The sequence below is a fragment of the Gorilla gorilla genome, chromosome 16, assembly GCF_029281585.2.
Source record: "Gorilla gorilla gorilla isolate KB3781 chromosome 16, NHGRI_mGorGor1-v2.1_pri, whole genome shotgun sequence".
In the NCBI taxonomy this organism is placed as follows: domain Eukaryota; kingdom Metazoa; phylum Chordata; class Mammalia; order Primates; family Hominidae; genus Gorilla; species Gorilla gorilla.
Genome location: NC_073240.2, coordinates 30,007,234 through 30,025,479, shown reverse-complemented (window position 1 = coordinate 30,025,479; position 18,246 = coordinate 30,007,234). Strand labels below are relative to the sequence as shown.

General features: G+C 42.2%; 1 protein-coding gene across 10 annotated transcripts in view; it reads right to left on the bottom strand.

Moving 5' to 3' along the window:
* The window catches only part of APBA2 (amyloid beta precursor protein binding family A member 2), a 222,511-nt gene that overhangs the window by 92,668 nt on the left and 111,597 nt on the right, over positions 1–18,246 (bottom strand). The window contains exon 1 of one of the 10 annotated variants that reach the window (XM_055363968.2): positions 10,971–10,988. The exons of 8 other annotated variants lie outside the window; for them this stretch is intronic. The gene's annotated coding sequence lies outside the window, so the exon portion shown is untranslated. Of the gene's footprint in view, positions 1–9,957; positions 9,977–10,970; positions 10,989–18,246 lie in introns of those variants that run through there. One more of the 10 variants, XM_055363967.2, reaches the window with a different exon arrangement.

Sequence of the window (18,246 nt, the reverse complement as noted above, 5' to 3'; positions counted from 1 at the left end):
CAAAAAAAAAAAAAAAAATCCCAAGTCTTGTTTCCTGGTTCTGGGTCTCTTCTTCAGCCTTGAACCTGGTGCTTTCCCCTTTTGAGGTTAACAGAAGTTCAGCACAGCATCTTATTAATAAATGGTAACTAGTCAGATCAGTTGCTAATAATGAGACAATCACGTATTACATGTGAATTGTGACATGCTGCAATAGAATGCACACACCACCGCTTATGAAGTATTCTTGCCAAGAACTTTTAGTCTGAATCTAAACATGCTTTGGTGGGTTGGATTTAATCATTCAGCAAATACCCCTTCCTCCTCCATGGGACAAGCACACTGCCCACTCCATTGATACTCGACAGTGGAATGGGAACCGTCCACCTGCAAGCCCCAAGGCTACACCTCAGGCCATCTCCTGCTTCCCTCCGCTCCTCCTGTGTTCCTCTGACTCACCATGGGCAACACGAGCCCCATGCTGCCCCTACCCTCTAGTTTGGGTCTCAGAATAAACATGTCAGGCAGAGCTACCCCAGCAGACCTGCAACCTGAACAAACCTGCCCTTTTGCTGACCCTGCCTACAAACAGGAAGAAAAATTCTCGTCCTATGAGATTCTGCTGTTGTTCCACAGCAAAAACACACAAGCCTTTGAACTGAAATTCCCATTTACAAGAAGCGCAAGAGCTAGAGGGAAAAGTTAAATGCTAGCCCAGAAAGCAATCAGACAAATGCTGAAGATGGGATTTGATGCAGGACAGCTGGTCCAGGTGAGTCTCTGCAATAGAGAGGTGTAATGGAACAAAAAGGAAGAGAGTGCATTCCAGTTAGAGAAGGAGTGGAGACATCAGGGCCCACAGTGCTGTCTCCGCAGTGACCAGGCCCTGGTAAAGAAACCAGCTGTAGAGGACGTTCTGGTAACAACTGAAGAGTGTTTACCATAGATTTGGTATTAAATGTTATCAATGAATTACTGTGAATGTTGTTACTATGATAATGGTCTCGTGGAAATGTAGGAAGATGTGCTTATTTTTAAGGTGCACGCTGAACTTATATGGCCAAATAATGATGGCTACAACTTTTAAAACTTCAGCAAAAAAGGCCGGGCACAGTGGCTTGTGCCTATAATTCTAGCACTTTGGGAGGCCGAGGTGGGTGGGTCACTTGAGGTCAGCAGTTCGAGACCAGCCTGGCTAACATGGTGAAACCCCGTCTCTACTAAAAATACAAAAATTAGCCAGGCATGGTGGCATGCACCTGTAATCCCAGCTACTCAGGAGGCTGAGGCAGGAGAATCGCTTGAACTTGGGAGGTGGAGGTTGCAGTGAGCCGAGATCATGCCACTGCACTCCAGCCTGGGCAACAGAGCGAGACTGTATCTCAAAAAAAAAAAAAAAAATCGACAAAAAGGAAAGAAGTAGCAAATATAATAAAAAGCTAACAACAAATCTAAGCAAATATGGCAATGGATATGTTGTGTTTATTATACTTTTTTCTCTTTTATTGTGAATTAGAAAATGTTTACTTCCATGAAAAAGGTATAAAATGGGGCCAAGTATGGTGGCTCATGCCTATAATCCCAGCACTTTGGGAGGCTGAGGCAGGTGGATCACTTGAGGTCAGGAGTTCAAGACCAGCCTGGCCAACATGGCAAAACTCCATCTCTACTAAAAATACAAAAATTAGCCAAGCATGGGGGCGGACGCCTGTATTCACAGTTACTCGGGAGGCTGAGGCAGGAGAATCACTTGAACCTGGGAGGCAGAGGTTGCAGTGAGCCAAGATCGCGCCACTACACTCCAGCCTAGGCAACAGAGCAAGACTCTGTCTCAAAAAAAAAAAAAAAAAGGAAAAAGGTATAATGGCCATCAAATTCGACAACCCATTCCTGATTTAAAATAAACCTTAAAAGGTAGACCAAGAACCAAACTCCCTTAACTTGATAAAGGATATTTATCAGCCAAGTGCAGCAAAACATCTCATTTTATAGTGACGCCATAAAAGTATCCCCTGTAAATTTAGGGACAAGATTAGGAAGGCTGCTATCACTGTCACCTTTCAGTCTGGGGCTGGTTACCCTACCTAGAAGTACAAACACAAAGAGACATCTCAAGAGGTGTACAGTTTGAGAAGGAAGAGGGGAAGAAGGAGGCATTTTTTTCAGACAATATTCCTGTCTTTATAGAAAACCAAGAGAATCAACGGACGAATTATTAGGACTAAGAAAAAGGCTTAGCAAGGTGGCCAGATATGAGTTTAACACATAAATCAATGGCTCTCCTAAGCACCAGCAACAACCAAATAGAAAATGTAATAATAAAAAATATCTCATACACAATAGCAACAAAACTATAAAGCATATAGGGAAAGAACATAACAAAAGTGTACAAAACTTTAAAGAAAAAATACACTACATTCCCAGATAAAAACAAATAATACTGCATTTTAATATAGTAAATATTTCAATTTTAAGTAATTTGGTCCAAATCAACTTAGAAAGTCAGTGCAATTCCAAAAGAACCTCCAATGAGAATAATAAAATTCAGATGGCAGAGGAAACAATTGCAGAAACACTCTAGAAGAACAATGAAGGATATAAAACCATAGAATTTTTTATTCCACGAGAGTATACAAATAGACCAGCAGAAGACAGTCCAGAACAACTCATCATCTATAATAATTTACCATATGATAAAGGTAACATTTCAAATCAGTTGGTGGGGGGAATGGGTTATAAACTTTGCAACTCATTTTTTAAAAGCTATATATATATCCCTGAGTTATGCTATTCACAAAAATAAATTTCAAGGGGACTAAAGACTTATTGTAAAATAGGTGACTCTAAAATGTTAGATACTCAGTATAAGGAAGCCCTTCTTAAATAAGACAATAAAAAATCATCAAGGAAAAGACCAATCGGGGAAATGCAAACCACACCATTACCTGTAAGAATGGCTAGTATCAAAAAGATGAAAGATAAGAAGCGTTGGTGAGAATGTGCAGAAAAGAAAATCCTTGTGCACTGTTGATAGGAATATAAATTGGTATCACTATTATGGAAAATAGTATGGAGGTTCCTCAAAAAATTAAAAATAGAACTTCCGAATGATCCAGCAATCCTACTGCTGGGCATACATCCAAAGGAACTGAAATCGGTATTTCAGAGAGAAGTCTGCACTCCCACACTCACTGCGGCATTATTCACAATACCCAAGATATGTGAATAATCTAAACGTCCTTTGAGGGATGAACAGATAAAGAAAACATGGTATACACTTACAATGGAGTGTTATTCGGCTTTTAAAAAGAAGGAAATCCTGCCATGTACAGCCACACGGATGAAACTGGAGGACATTAAGTGAAATAGGCCAGGCACAGAAAGATAAATACCGCATGATCTCACTTATATTCAAAATCTAAAAAAGTCAACTCATAGAAGCAGAGAGTAGAATGGGGGTTTCCAGGAGCTGGGGGTAGGGGAGGTGGAAAGATGCTGGGCCGAGGGTACACGGTATCAGCTGTCCGAGCTGAGTAAGTTCCGGAGATTTACTATAAAGCACAGTGCCTACAGCTAACAACACTGTATTGTACAGTTAAAAATCTGCTGAGAAGCTGGATCTTCTGTTAAGTTTCTCATCACAAATCATCATCATCGTAATAAAGTAGGCGGGAGGAAACGTGAGCAGGTGACGGATCTGTTTACGGCACACGCTGTGGCAATGGTTTCATGGGGGTTGGCTTCGCTCTAAACTCACAAAGTTGTACATTAAATATGTACAGCTTTTTGGAGTGCAGTGGCATGATCTCGGCTCACTGCAACCTGTGGCTCCTGGGTTCAAGTGATTCTCCTGCCTCAGCCTCCCGAGTAGCTGGCACTACAGGCGCGCGCCACCATGCCCAGCTAATTTTTGTATTTTTAGTAGAGACGGGGTTTCACCATGTTGGCCAGGCTGGTCTCAACTCCTGACCTCAGGTGATCCGCCCGCCTTGGCTTCCCAAAGTGCTGGGATTACAGGCATGAGCCATTGTGCCCGGCCCCCATCCTCTTTTATTTTTTAAATCTCTTCTCCCACCATAAAATTAATTCCTTTCATATTTTTTGGTCAGTCAGAATTGGGAAAGTCCCACACTCTCCTATTCTCCTATTACCTTAACGTCCCAAGCTTCCTTTCCTTTTTGGTCTTTATGAATGTATTTATATGGAAAGAATTAAGATAAGATAAACAAAACTGATTTCCCCATTCTCTCACTTCCCCATCTTGTCTTCCTAGACCCCACAGAGTTAAAACTTGGGACTCTCCCGACCCCCCAGAACACTTATATATTGTCTGAGGTTCGTGCCGCAGTAACAGACACAGTATTGAATTGCACATACAAATGTTTGGTGGGTATATTCACTGTAAATTTTATTTAATCTGGTTTTTTGTTTGTTTGGGGGTTATTTGGGAGGAGGTTGTTTTGTCTTTTGTTTTTTGAGATGGAGTCTCACTCTTGTTGCCCAGGCTGGAGTGCAATGGCATGATCTCAGCTCATTGCAACCTCTGCCTCCAGCGTTCAAGCAATTCTCCTGCCCCAGCCTCCCAAGTAGCTGGGATTACAGGTACATGCCACCACACCCAGCTAATTTTTTTTGTATTTTTAGTAGAGACCGGGTTTCACCATGTTGGTCAGGCTGGTCTCGAACTCCTGACCTCAGGTGATCCACCCCTCTCGGCCTCTCAAAGTGCTGGGATTACGGGCGTGAGCCACAGCACCCGGCCGGTTTTGCTTTTAAATATATTTTTTTAAAAAAGTCACTGGAAAAAAAAAATGTGTACAGCTTTTGTATGGCAATCTTACCTCAACAGACTGGTTTTTAAAAAAAGAAATAAGTTTCATAATACTAAGAAAAAGGAAAAGAATGCAAATTTACTTTCTACATTTTCTTATAATCCCTAAATAAAGTGAATTATTTAGCTACAACAATAAACAATGTTTAAACCTGGATGAGAAAAAAAAAAAAAAACACCTAAAACAGAAGACAACAGACTGGAAGAAAATAGTCGAAGTAAATGTATCAAAGAATGAGCGTCCAGGATGTATTAAACCTTTTTTTGCTTGTATACCCACACACCCAAACACTCACATGAACGTGTGACCTTCCTAGATATCAATAAGAAAAAGACGAATAACCCCATGGGAAACTGAGCAAAAATTACAAAAGGGAAATTGACCAAAGAGAAAATACATGTGCCAGTAAACACAGGCAAATATACTTGACTTCACAAATAATCCAGGAAATGAAAAAATAAAACGGAGATTTTCTCCCCATCACATCTGCAAAGTTATAATGTCGGGAACTGAGGACACTGCAGGGACCAAACCACTCTGTAGCCATTTGGGAAGGGAACCTGACAGTATCTGGTAAACTGCAGAATGCAGATGACAGCCAGCACTTCTGCTTCTTGCTCTCTCCCCTAGAGAAGCATTAACCCACCAGCATCACTGTTTGTGACAGCAAACATTAGGAAACAACCTAAATGTTCATCAGTAGGAAAGTGTTCATTAAACAGTATCTAGTACTGTACACACGGTCCCTGGAAGCCTCTGCAGCAGTTAAAGCAAATGAGGCAGGTCTCTAAGATAGACCTGTGTGTACAGTCATGTGGTTCTCCACAATATCATGTTCTGAACAACTCCGGCAGCAGAACAATGCACAGATACCTTCTATGTGCATAAAAACAAAACACAGCCATCTACATCTACACATGCATAAATGCTTATATAAGATAATGAAGGAAAACACACTAACCACAGAGTGGTTCTCTAGGGAGAGGAAGGTTGTAGAGGCAGCCAAGGGAGAACTCTGCTTTATCTCTGATGTCTGAATTTTCTTCCCGAATGCACTCCTGTGTTGCACAATTCTTCAGATGATTTACAAAGAAAATGCAAATAATTTCTGCCTTAATATAATATCCTTAATCAAAAATAAGTGACAATAAGTAACACACCAACAGGGAATGCAAAAGGCCACCTTCCTCCTTCGAAGAATGGCCGTGTGAGGCCCAGCCCCACAGAACAGGAGGGGGAAAGGGAGAGACACACATAGGCAGGCAACCCCCTCCTGGGCCCTCACTCCAAGAGCACAAGTCACCAGGGGTGAGGGGCCGGCCCGCAGCATGCCCTGTCCTCTGCTTACTTTTTTCCCTTTCCAGCCCTGGCCTTAGCCAGTCTGCAGGTTTAGGGGCAAACCTGATCCCTACAGCATGGGAGAAGGTGATACCATAAACTCTGAGAGTCAATTTGCTTCCTATGCCCCAGTCTCTACTGCCTCACAACACACATCAGCCCATTTCCTCTCCTGCTTGGCAGAGATGGTCAGGATCCTCATGCCCCAGTTAAAGAAGCCAAAACTCCAAGAGAAGGTGTGGCAGGTGCAAGGTCACTGGCAGCAAGTGGGGGCCCAGGTTCCGGCCACCTCTCTCAGGTACAGAGTATCGCTCACTGGCCTCCTGGTGTTGCCCCTCCAACTACAGGTTCCTCCTCCTTATGGAGCTACCATATCCTGTCACTCCTGGACTCCACTGTTTTCTCAGAGCTTGGGAGAGGAACAGTTGGCTTCATCAGAGCCCAAGAGCCAAGTTACCTGGCCTCAAAGCTTCCCTGGCAGCTCCAGCTCCATCCCTAGCCAGGGGTTACTCAGTGGCCACACCTGCCACCAGGTGGCCCCTCCTGGATCCTGCTCTGCACAGCTGCCCTTCCCATGCTTCCTGTCCCAGCCCTGATGACTCGTCTGGCAGAAGGACTGCTGGCCCCTCCCCGGGAAGCCAGTTCATCCTTCTTGCTCATAGGTCCCTGAAACTTCATTCACTGAAGTCTCTGTAGGGATATATAATTCCTCCCAATCTGCAATTTGCCAGAGGTACAGAAAGAGAATCATATGGATGCAATCAAAGTCTTCCAGGCACCCGGCACAGTAAAACGCAGAGTGGTTTCGCTGCACGGTAATTATACCAACTCTCCAGAGGCCCGGCACTGTCACCCAGGACTATACAACGCTCAGCCCTGGTTGCACATTAGAATTGCTGAGGAGGGAAAATCTGTATTTCTACCTACCGATCTCTATCAATATCTTTATTTATCAACCTATCGATACGCAGACCCCAATCTAACAGATCTTCATCCAATGGCCCTGAGACAGTCCCCCGGGAGAGGTAGTTTTTAATGCTTCCAGGTGATGCTAATGTGCAGCCACATTGCAGACACTCCAGTCAATTTTCAGTGCTTCACTTCTCAATGGGAATTAACAACCACGGCTCACAGATCTGGGAGAAAGGTCTCAAACAGGAAGAAGAAAACCCAGCCAAGCAAGTGCAAGGACAGCAAAGGAAAAAAGATAGTGAAGGAAACAGAAGTAATTGTCAAAAAAGAAACTAACAAATTAATACCTTTAAATAAATAGAAGAAGATACTGCCGCAGAAACACAAAGATACAGTGCTACAAAATAAGAAATGACGAAAGAATAGAAAGAGCCCTCAGAGAGCCAAAGTAAGAGCAAGAATAAACATTTCAATACAGGTATTTAAAGTCATTGAACTATCCCAGAAAACAGAACAGAAAGAAAAGAAGATGGTGCCAGGCACATTGGCGCATGCCTGTAATCCCAGCACTTTGGGAGGCCAGGGTGGACAGATCACTTGAGGTCAGGAGTTCAAGACCAGCCTGGCCAACATGGTGAAATGCTGTCTCTACTAAAAATACAAAAATTAGCCGGGCACAGTGGCAGGCTCCTGTAATCCCAGCTACTCTGGACACTGAGGCAGGAGAATTGCTTGAACCTAGGAGGCGGAGGTTGCAGTGGGCAACAGAGAGAGATTCCATCTCAAAAAAAAAAAAAAAAAAAAGAAAGAAAGAAAAGAAGATGGAAAAATATGAAAGAAAAGAGAGACTTCAAAGATAGAATGAATAGGTCAAAAATCAGATAGATGGGAATTCCAGAAAGAGAGAAAAGAGAAAATGGAGAAATTAAAATAGAGAAAATAAGAGGAAACCTCCCAGAAGTGCGTGCAGCAAGCTCCGGGTGCATCTGGCCTTGGTTCTGACCCTCTTCCCACCACAGCCCTTCAGATGCCCCAGACCAGGGAGCAAGGACCTCAAGCTGCAAAGCCTCCTATCCTCAAGCAGGCAGGTACCACTCTATGCACAAACACCCACCGAATCAGGGGTACCCGGGACCCAACCCTCCTTCCTCCAAAGCGCTGCCTGGCTGTCATCATTATTGTCTTTTCACGGACTGAACTTACAGTTATTTTGATCAGCTTTCTTAGAAACAAAAATATAAATCACCAAATGTATTTAATAAGCATCATTTGATGAAAGGAACAGGTTAAAATCTGAAGATAAAAAAGGAAGAAAGAAGCAATAGAAAGAGACAAAATGCAGGGAGAGAGAAACGGAGACAGAAGAGCAAAGGAGAAACAGGCAAAGAAGGAAGGGAGGGGAGAGAAAAGCCCAGACACCATCAGAGGAGACACCTGCACCCAGTAACACACTGACAGGGGGTGACACATGGACAGAAAAAAAGAGCAGCCATTTCTCTCTCCCCGCCAGGCTCACTGCCTGAGTTGCAAGGTGCACAAAATAATGACTCCCTTCTGAAAAGCCAGCCAGCTATTCCCAGTTTTCCCCTGGCTCTTGATTTCTAAACTTCCCTCCTAATAATCCAGGCCTGCACGTGTGCAGCACACTTCCAGTGTCACTTAGTCCCCACACTCCTGCAAGTCAGAGGCTGGGACTGTTGTCTCCATACTGGGAGGCCTTCCCTGACTCACCAAAGGTCCCACAGAGAACATCAGGACCAGGAAGTGAGGGGTCTTCCCATAAAAATAATAAGCGTGAATTTGTGCTTCCTTGTGACATGCATGCTCATTAAGCTCTGTTGCTTTGTCTATCAAAGGGGATAACAAAAGCTTACCTTGTTTCTGTGTTGACCAGAGGTAGATATGTTTGTTTGTTTGTTTGTTTGTTTTTTGAGACTGAGTCTCACTCTGTCTCCAGGCTGGAGTGCAGTGGCGCCATCTCAGCTCACTGCAACCTTCGACTCCCTGGTTCATGTGATTCTCCTGTCTCAGCCTCCCAAGTAGCTGGGATCACAGGCATGCGCCACAATGCCCAGCTAATTTTTGTGTTTTTAGTAGAGACAGGGTTTCATCATGTTGGCCAGGATGGTCTCGATCTCTTGACCTTGTGATCCGCCCACCTTGGCCTCCCAAAGTGCTGGGATTACAAGCGTGAGCCACCGCGCCCGGCCAACCAGAAGTAGATATGTTAACCCAGTTCCTGCACATATACGCACAGTTCCTCACAATAATTCTGGGAAGTGGGGGGCCAGGGGCAGTGGCCAAAACCAAGGCCCAGCACTGCAAGGATCTGCCCCGGGTCACATGGCTGGTGGCCAGGGTCCCTGCCTCCTGGCCCAGAGCGACTTCCTCCAGAACTCCCTTCACTCTTGTCCCCCCACACACCTGGCTCATGATCTGCTATTTGGATGCAGTTGTCACTGAGCAAGCAAGTTTCCAAACAGTGGGTAGATTTTCAAAAATCCTATTAGCATATGAGCAAGAAATCCCAAGTGCCTGACAAACACTTTATCATTTTTTAAAATGTATTCACTCAACTAACAATGATTTTTCTTCTTCCTGACTTGATAATAAGTTCTCCACTAACAATGATCTCCAGAATCTGTTTTCTAAAAGATTCTCTCCCTCTTATCATCTGCCAGCTGACCAAACTGGTGAGTGTGGCTCCTGGGGGACAGCAGGCAAACCAGACAGGAGACGAGCTGCCCCCTTGGGATGGGATTTAGCAACTGAGACTGTCAACCCCAGGAGAGCTGGGCACATTTTTTTTGTCTCTTAACACTGGAATTTTATTCTACTACAGATGCTGTAAAGAAATAAATGAAGGACCCCAGGCACCCATTGACAGTGTACTCACTCTGCAACTGCCCTGGACAACACCCACTCTGGAAGAGACAGCTTGATGGCTGATTCTCCAAGAGCATGCCTCTCAGCTCCAACAGCACTCAGAAACAGGTATGCTGGACCAAGCAACGTGGATCCCATTCATTTCTCCTTATTTCCCTTAACAATCATAGCAGTCATGTAAACATCAGCAAGACAGAAAGCGCTATTCTTCAGGCACAAATCCTAGAATATCAAAGGTGGCTTCAGCTCATCTGCAACACAACCTCATTAGAAACCAAAAAAAAAGTCCACATCCAACACCTACACTTTAGACTGATTTGGGCAATACAGAAATGGAGTTGCCTTCAAGGTGATTTTGAAGGAAATGGAGAAAAAGAGAGGTGACCGGAAAAAACACATGTAAATGTTTCTTAAAGACTCAAATAATGTCCAGGCCTGGTGCCATGTACCTGTAGGCCCAGCTACTCATGAGACAGGCAGGAGGATCACTTGAGCTCAGGAGTCCAAGGCTGCAGTGAGCTATGATGGCATCACTGCACTCCAGCCTGGATAACAAAGTGAGACCCTGTCTCTCAAAAAAAAAAAAAAACAGTCAAATGATGACTGAGTAATCTGCAGATGGGTGAGCTCAGATCTGATTCTAAAACAAGGTTTTAGAACAGCTCTGTTCAACAGAAATTTCTGCAATGATAGAAGTGTTCTATCTGCACTGCCCAATATGGCAGGTATTGAACACTTGAAACATGGTTAGTGCAATAGAGAAACTACATTTTTTGTCTGCTTCATTTTAATTCATTTAAATTAAATTTAAATGGCCACATGTAGCAAGTAGCTGCCATTATGGACAGTGCAGTTCTAAAATGCATTTATTAAAGGATTGTTTTGGGATCATATCTAAGAAAAGTGGTAATTATTAGAGCTAAAAATGAATTCGGTAAGAATAAGTTTGTGAAATTAGCCTCATTTCTTTCTCCGATACAGAATCTGCAAAGGCAGTTAAGGGAGATCTGGAAGAGAGTATACCTGGACTTTAGCAAGGCAGGATTTTGGCAGGTCCTTCCCAATGTTCTTGTGGATCATCTGAAATATGTGAGCTGCATGCAGCGAAGTGAGATGGAATAGGAGCTACCTGCATGAGCACACTGAGCAGGCATCGATTCAGGGAAAACTGTCAGTCTGTGGGGATTCTCCAATGATCTGGCTCTTTTCAACCCTGGATGATGATAAAGCACACGGCAGCTCTTCAGAACTGTAGATGACACAAAACTGGGATGCAGACTTGAAGGGGATGTAAAAATATCAAGTCAAGTTCAGGGATGGCAGCAGTAAAGTTTAGCAAAAGCATACACAAAGATCTTACATACCCTGCTTGATTGAGAAAGGTAACGCTTTCACTGCCAAATATGCTAATGTGAATCACAAACCTCATCTCTGAAGCAATCTTCTTACACAAGTCCATTATTAACCATATAGGGAGGCTTAATTTCTTTAAGGCCTAACTAGAAATCTGCACCAGTAATTACACTGTCCCATTAGACTGAAAAGCCTATTTTACATAGTTCACTCCAATTGCTCCTTTCATCAAGCGCTTTTATGATGAATACTGTCTTCCAAGGTCATTATTTATTTCCTTACCTTAAAGAGAGGGTGGAAGCCAATTCTTTGCTAAAGCCCTTGTGACTAAGGGCATAAATGAATGAAATGCAAAGAATGACTCATTTTCGGCTGGGGGCGGTGGCTCACGCCTGTAATCCCAGCACTTTGGGAGGCTGAGGTGGGTGGATCACGAGGTCAGGACATCAAGACCATCCTGGCTAACACGGTGAAACCCCGTCTCTACTTAAAAAATACAAAAAATTAGCCGGGCGCAGTGGCGGGCGCCTGTAGTCCCAGCTACTTGGGAGGCTGAGGCAGGAGAATGGCGTGAACCCGCGAGGCGGAGCTTGCAGCGAGCCGAGATCGTGCCACTGCAGTCCGGCCTGGGCGAAAGAGCAAGACTCTGTCTCAAATAAAAAAAAAAAAAAAGAATGACTCATTTTCCTATATGACATAACATCTTCATTACTCAGGATAGTTGCTGTACGGGTGCAAAGCATCAGATATTAAAATATCATGAGGCACCATCAACCATGACATAGTGGAAGAAGTAAAAAAAAAATTATGTCTGAAGAATTCCACCGCCTGCTATGATGCACTAGCTTGTGTCAGACTAATCCTCTCACCAAGAACAACTAGAAACTCTTGACGAAATTTTTTTAAATGATCTCTGTGGAAGCATCAGAGAGTCCAAGGCAGCTAGGACTTGAGGGGCTGAGATCATGACGAGTAGATAATTACCCAGAAATAAGCTCAGCATTCTGTGCTGCTTTTCTCGTCAAGGCATTTGGGGATTTGTGAGTGATGGAAGCCAAAAGGTTAAAAACACACACAGGAAGAAAGTAGTGGTTAAGAGGCAACAGGCCTAAGCAGAACTTTCAGTAGTCTCGGAGGACTGGGGAAATAAGAAATTGCAATTTATGGCTAATAAGGCAACAAGAACTTGAGGGTCCAAATTGGTAGAGTTGAAACACAGAGGGGTGAGTCCGCTATCTTAGGAAAGGGCAAAAGCTGGAACTATCTGAACAACAAAATTAATAATGCAATACTGGTTTATAGCCCAAAGTATACAATGAATATCCATGAGTCCCTACAAATATAAATAAATGAATGAGAAAATAAATGAGTGAGAACAGACCAATCTCCCTGTGCAGAATTGCAAATAATTTGTGTAGATACTGTTCCCTCATGGAGATGGTGCATAACACTCAGACGATTGAGGGTAACATCAGCAGTGATAAATTACGTAGCCCTGATTTGATACGATAAGAATGGCACTTTTTCAGATGGGATCTTCTGCCCCAAAGCCCATAGCCCCTATTGAACCATAAGAAAAATGCCAAGCAAACTCAAATTTAAAGATATTCTATAAAATACCTGACCAGTACTCTTCAAAATTATCAAGGTCATCAGAAACAAGGAAAGTCAGAGGAACTGTCACAGTCTAAAAGAACCTAAAGCGACATAATAACTGAACTCAAAGCAGTCTCCTAATAGAATCCTGGAACAGCAAAAGGACATTTGATAAAAACTAAGAAAATGTGAATGCAGTATGGACTTCAGTCAACAATAATGCATTGGCACTGGTTCATTAATTGCAACAAATGTCCCATACTAATGTGAGATGTTAACAACAGGGAAAAGTAGGTACAGGATGTATGGGAACTCTCTACTATCTTCGCAACATCTCTGTGAATCTAAAACTATTCTAAAGCAGTAAGTTAAAAAAGAAAGTTTATATACTTATATTGGTAATTAGACAAACTAGATTTTACGAAAAGCAGCATTCTTATGGAAAAGAAAGAATTCATAATTAAAAAGGGCAACCTACTAGGAATAAATTCTAAATTTATATGTATCTAGTTAAATGCACTCAAAATTTATAAAGGGAGAATTGACAGGACTATAATAAGACAAATCTAAAGTATCAGACATTATGAAATTTATGTCTATTAGACACAGACATTATGAACAGCTGGATAATTTAACACACTTCTTTCAGTAAATGATATAACAAAGAAGTAAAAATAAGAATGGAAATATAAGATTTGAACACCACAATTACCCATTTTTCCTCATGAATATATCTAAAGTACTGAACCGAGGAACCACACACAAGGGCACATGGGATATTCTGTCAAAATTAATCATATGATGGACAAGTCTAAAGCCAGTGTAAACAAATTTCAAAATGTTAACATTGTGAATAATCTGTTCCTGACTACGGGGTAAGCAAGCTAGAAATAAATAACAAAAATATAACCAGAAAATATGGAGGCATTTGGAAATCAACTACTTTAAAATAACCCACATTTCAAAGGAGAAATTTTAAAAAGTGAACACATTTTGAACTAATTAATAATAAAAATACAATGTATCCAAAAATGGTGCTGGACAGCCAGCCATGTTCACAGCAGCACTATTCATCATGGCCAAGGAATAAAAGCAACCCAATGTCTATCGATGGATGATGGATAAACAAAATGTGGTCTATTCATACCACATAATATTATTCAGCCTTAAAAAGGGAGAAAATCTTATCACACAACCCAGCACAGATGAACCTTGAGGACACTATACTAAGCAAAATAAGCCAGTCACAAAAAGACAAAAACTGTAGGATTCCACTTGAGGTACCTAGAGTAGTCGGAAAGTAGAATGGTGGCTCCCAGAAGCTGGGGCAAGGAGAATGAGAAGTTGCTGTTTAATGGGTATAGATGTTCAGATTCGCAAGATGAAAAAGCTCTAGAGATCTGCTTCACAACATTATGAATTTACTTAACACTACCGAACTGTACACTTAAAAATGGTTAAGATGGTAAATTTTATGCTGTGTTTTTTTACTACAATTTTTAAAAATAGTGGATTACAGCTAAAGCAGGCTTAATAGGCTATTTGTAACCCTAAAATCATATAAGAAAACAAGAAAGGCTGGAAAAAATAAATATGCTGTTGTTTTCATGTTCTTAGGTATGCATAGATTTCCTAAACAGGGCACGAAAAGCATTAACCTTAAAGGAAAAGATTGATAATCTGGGCCTTCTCATCAAAAGATACCACTGAACGAGAGAAAGTGTGAGAAAATATTTGTAATATGTACATCTAGCAAAGGTCTCAGGTACTAACTATATAAAGAACTCCCGGCCAGGTGTGGTGGCTCGCACCTGTAATCCCAGCACTTTGGGAGGCCGAGTTGGGCGGATCACAAGGTCAGGAGATCGAGACTATCCTGGCTAACATGGTGAAACCCCGTCTCTACTAAAAAATACAAAAAATTAGCCAGGCTGGTGGCGGGCGCCTGTAGTCCTACCTACTTGGGAGGCTGAGGCAGGAGAAGGGCGTGAACCCACAAGGCGAAGCTTACAGTGAGCTGAGATCGCACCACTGCACTCCAGCCTGGGCGACAGAGCGAGACTCCATCTCATAAAACAAAAAAGAACTCCTACAAAGCACTAAGAAAGAAAATGCAACAGAAAAATGAGAAAAAACTTGCACAAAAACTTCAAGAGAAGGTTTCGAAAAGCACAAGACAAGTATTCGAAAGAGATATTCAACAGTCTTCGGTGAACTGAAAATCATACCAGAGGATCCCACCATGCATCCACTAAAAATCAAATTAAAATGACTAACACCACCAGTTATGAGCAAGGATGTGGAGCAAATGAAACTCCTATTTGCAGGTGGGAGTGTAATTGGGTACAATCACGTCAGAAAAAGGACTGGCAGTGTTCACTAAAATAGAAACATACCCAGACCCTGTGACCTACCCATTCCAATCCTGGATGTACCCTCAATAGAAACGCAATCATGTGTGCAACAAATGTGTAACAGTGTTCCCAGCAGCAATCATGACCCAAAACTAGAAAAGATGCAAATGTCCATCAAACACAGAATGGATGAATTATTTGTATTTTTACAATGCTCTGTAACAGTGAGTCAATGAACTACTGTCACACCACCTGTGAGTGACTCTCACAAACATAATGTTGCATAAAATAAGCTGACATAAAACAGTATATATTGTAGAAATTCATTTATTTAAAAAAATTCAAACATTTGCAAAAATAACATTTGGTGCTAGGATTCTGATTACCTTTAGGTGGTGGTGGTAGTCGTCAGGGGTGGGTTATGGCTGGGAGAGGACCCTAGGGGAGATTCTTGGGTTGTGGTGATGTTTTGTTTCCTAGTCTGGGTGGTAGTTTCATGGATGTGTTCACTTTGAAAATATTCATGGTAATAAACACTTAGGATTTTCATACTTTTCTGTTTATATTACACTTGAATTAAGAAGCTTATTTTAAAATAAGTGGCTTATCATTTGCACACTGTTCAATTCAAAACAGACTTCAAAAAGGTGACTGTCCAAAGCTTCCTCCCACTTTAGTCTCCATGAACAACTCCAGGTGCGCGTTCTGAGGGTGTGGATTGTTACAGTGAGGGGAGGGGGTGCAATGTGCTATGAGACTAGAAAAGGCACCATATCTTGGGCAGGGGCTCGTCTTTTTAGAGTCTTTCCTCAGATTCTGCTTTGAACCCCAAGCTCTGCCTGCTGTCATGGTACTGTAAACACTGCCCTAACTTCTGTGAGTCAGATTTTCTGATGCCTTCTCAGTAGGATACTTTGGTGCACTAGGGGATCCAAGGCTCTTGGCGAGGATCCCCATGTTAGTATCACATTCCATAGTCCGGCATCTGGGAGGAAGAGCCTGCCGGCTTCTCTCCCCTGCACATACACACCCTCTGTCCTGGTTAACTCACACTAGAGAACACCTTCCCACCTGGCCATACTGAAAGAACAGAAACATAGTTTCAATTACCTTTGTCAGAGAGAACAGGAGAGGTGAGGGAATGGAAACCAACTCCCAGAGAATGGTGGGAAGGCAGACACTCAGGGGCACGAATGACTGTGGGTAGAATTCTTATGTATGGAGTGTCCCTGTGACTGGCTCTGTGCTTTTATTTTTTTATTTGTTTTTGTTGTTGTTCTGAGACGGGATCTCGCTCTGTTACCTAGGCTGGAATGCAGTGATATGATCACAGCTCACTGCAGCCTCGAACTTCCAGGCTCAAAGGACCCTCCCACTTCAGCCTCCTGAGTAGCTAGGACACCTAGCTAATTTGTCATTTTAATTCTATGTAGAGATGGGAGTCTCCCAGTGTTGCCCAGGCTGGTCTCGAACTACTGGACTCAAGTGATCCTGCCATCTATGCTTTCAATAACAACATTCAGTGTGTGTTTTACTAGATATGGTGTTGAGTCCTTTCTGTTGTAAGAAAAAAAATCGTGGTAAAATACACATAACATAAAATTTACCATTGGAAGCCTTTTTAAGAATACAGATAAGTGACACTAAGTACATTCACACTGCTGTGCTATCATCATGACCATCCATCTCCAGAACTCTTTTCACTTTGTAAAACTGAACCTCTGTCCTAACTAAACACTAACCCCCTTCCCTCTCCTTCTAGCCCCTGGCAACCACCATTCTACTTTCTGTCTCCATGAATTTGACTATTCTGAGTACCTCATGTCAGTGGAACCACACAGGATCTGTGCTATTCTATCTGGCTTCCTTCATTTAGCATAATGACCTCAAGGTTCAAGGTTCATCCATGTTATAGCATGTGTCAGAATTTCCTTCCTTTTCAAGGCAAAATAATATTCCATTCTATGTATACACCACATTTTGTTGATCCATTCATCTGCCAGTGGACTCCTGGGTTGCTTCCACCCCTTGACTATTGTGAATCATGCTGCATGAACATGAATGTACAGATATTTCCTTGAGCCCCTGCTTTTACTTCCCTTGGGCATATGCCCAGAAGTGAAACCACGCCTAGATTCCACGGCAATTCTATTTTCAATTTTTTGAGGAACTATCATACTGTTTTCCGACGGGCTGCACCATTTACATTCCCACCTAAAGTGCACAAGGGTTCCAATTCTGCCACATCCTCACAGACACTTATTTTCTGTTTTGTTTTGTTTTGTAATAGCCGGCCTAATAGATGTGAGGTGGTATCTTGTGATTTTGACTTGCAATTCTCTAACGATTTGTGATGTTGAGCACGTTTTTCTGTGTTTACTGGCCATGTGTCTATCTTCTGTGGAGAAATGTTTATTCAAGCCCTTTGTTCGTTTGTTAATCAGGTGGCTTCTTTTTATGTTAAATTCTAAGAATTCTTCACACATTCTGGCTATTAACCCTTTATCAGATGTATGAATTACAAAGATTTCCTTCCATTCCTTGGGTTGCCTTTTCACTGCTGACTGTGTCCTTTGAGGAAGTTTTTATATTAGATGAAGTCCAACTTACCTATCTTTTCCTGTTGCTGCCTGTGCCTTTGGTGTCACATCCAAGAAGTCACTACCAAATCCAATGTCATGAAGTTGTGCACCTGTTTTCTTCTGAGTTTTATGGTCTCAGCTCTTATGTTCAGGTCTTTGATCTATTTTGAGTTGATTTTTGTATTGTCTTGTGTTGTTTTTATATTGTTTTCAGTTTTTCCAACACCATTTGAAGAAACTGTCCTTTCCCCACTGAATGACCTTGAAATCCTTGTCAAAAAATCATTTGCCCATATATGTCAGGGTTTACTTGGGGGCTGTCTACTCAATTCCTTTCGTCTGTATGTCTGTCTTTATGCAACTACTACATTGTTTTGATGACTACAGCTTTGTAGCTAGTTTTGAAATTAGGAA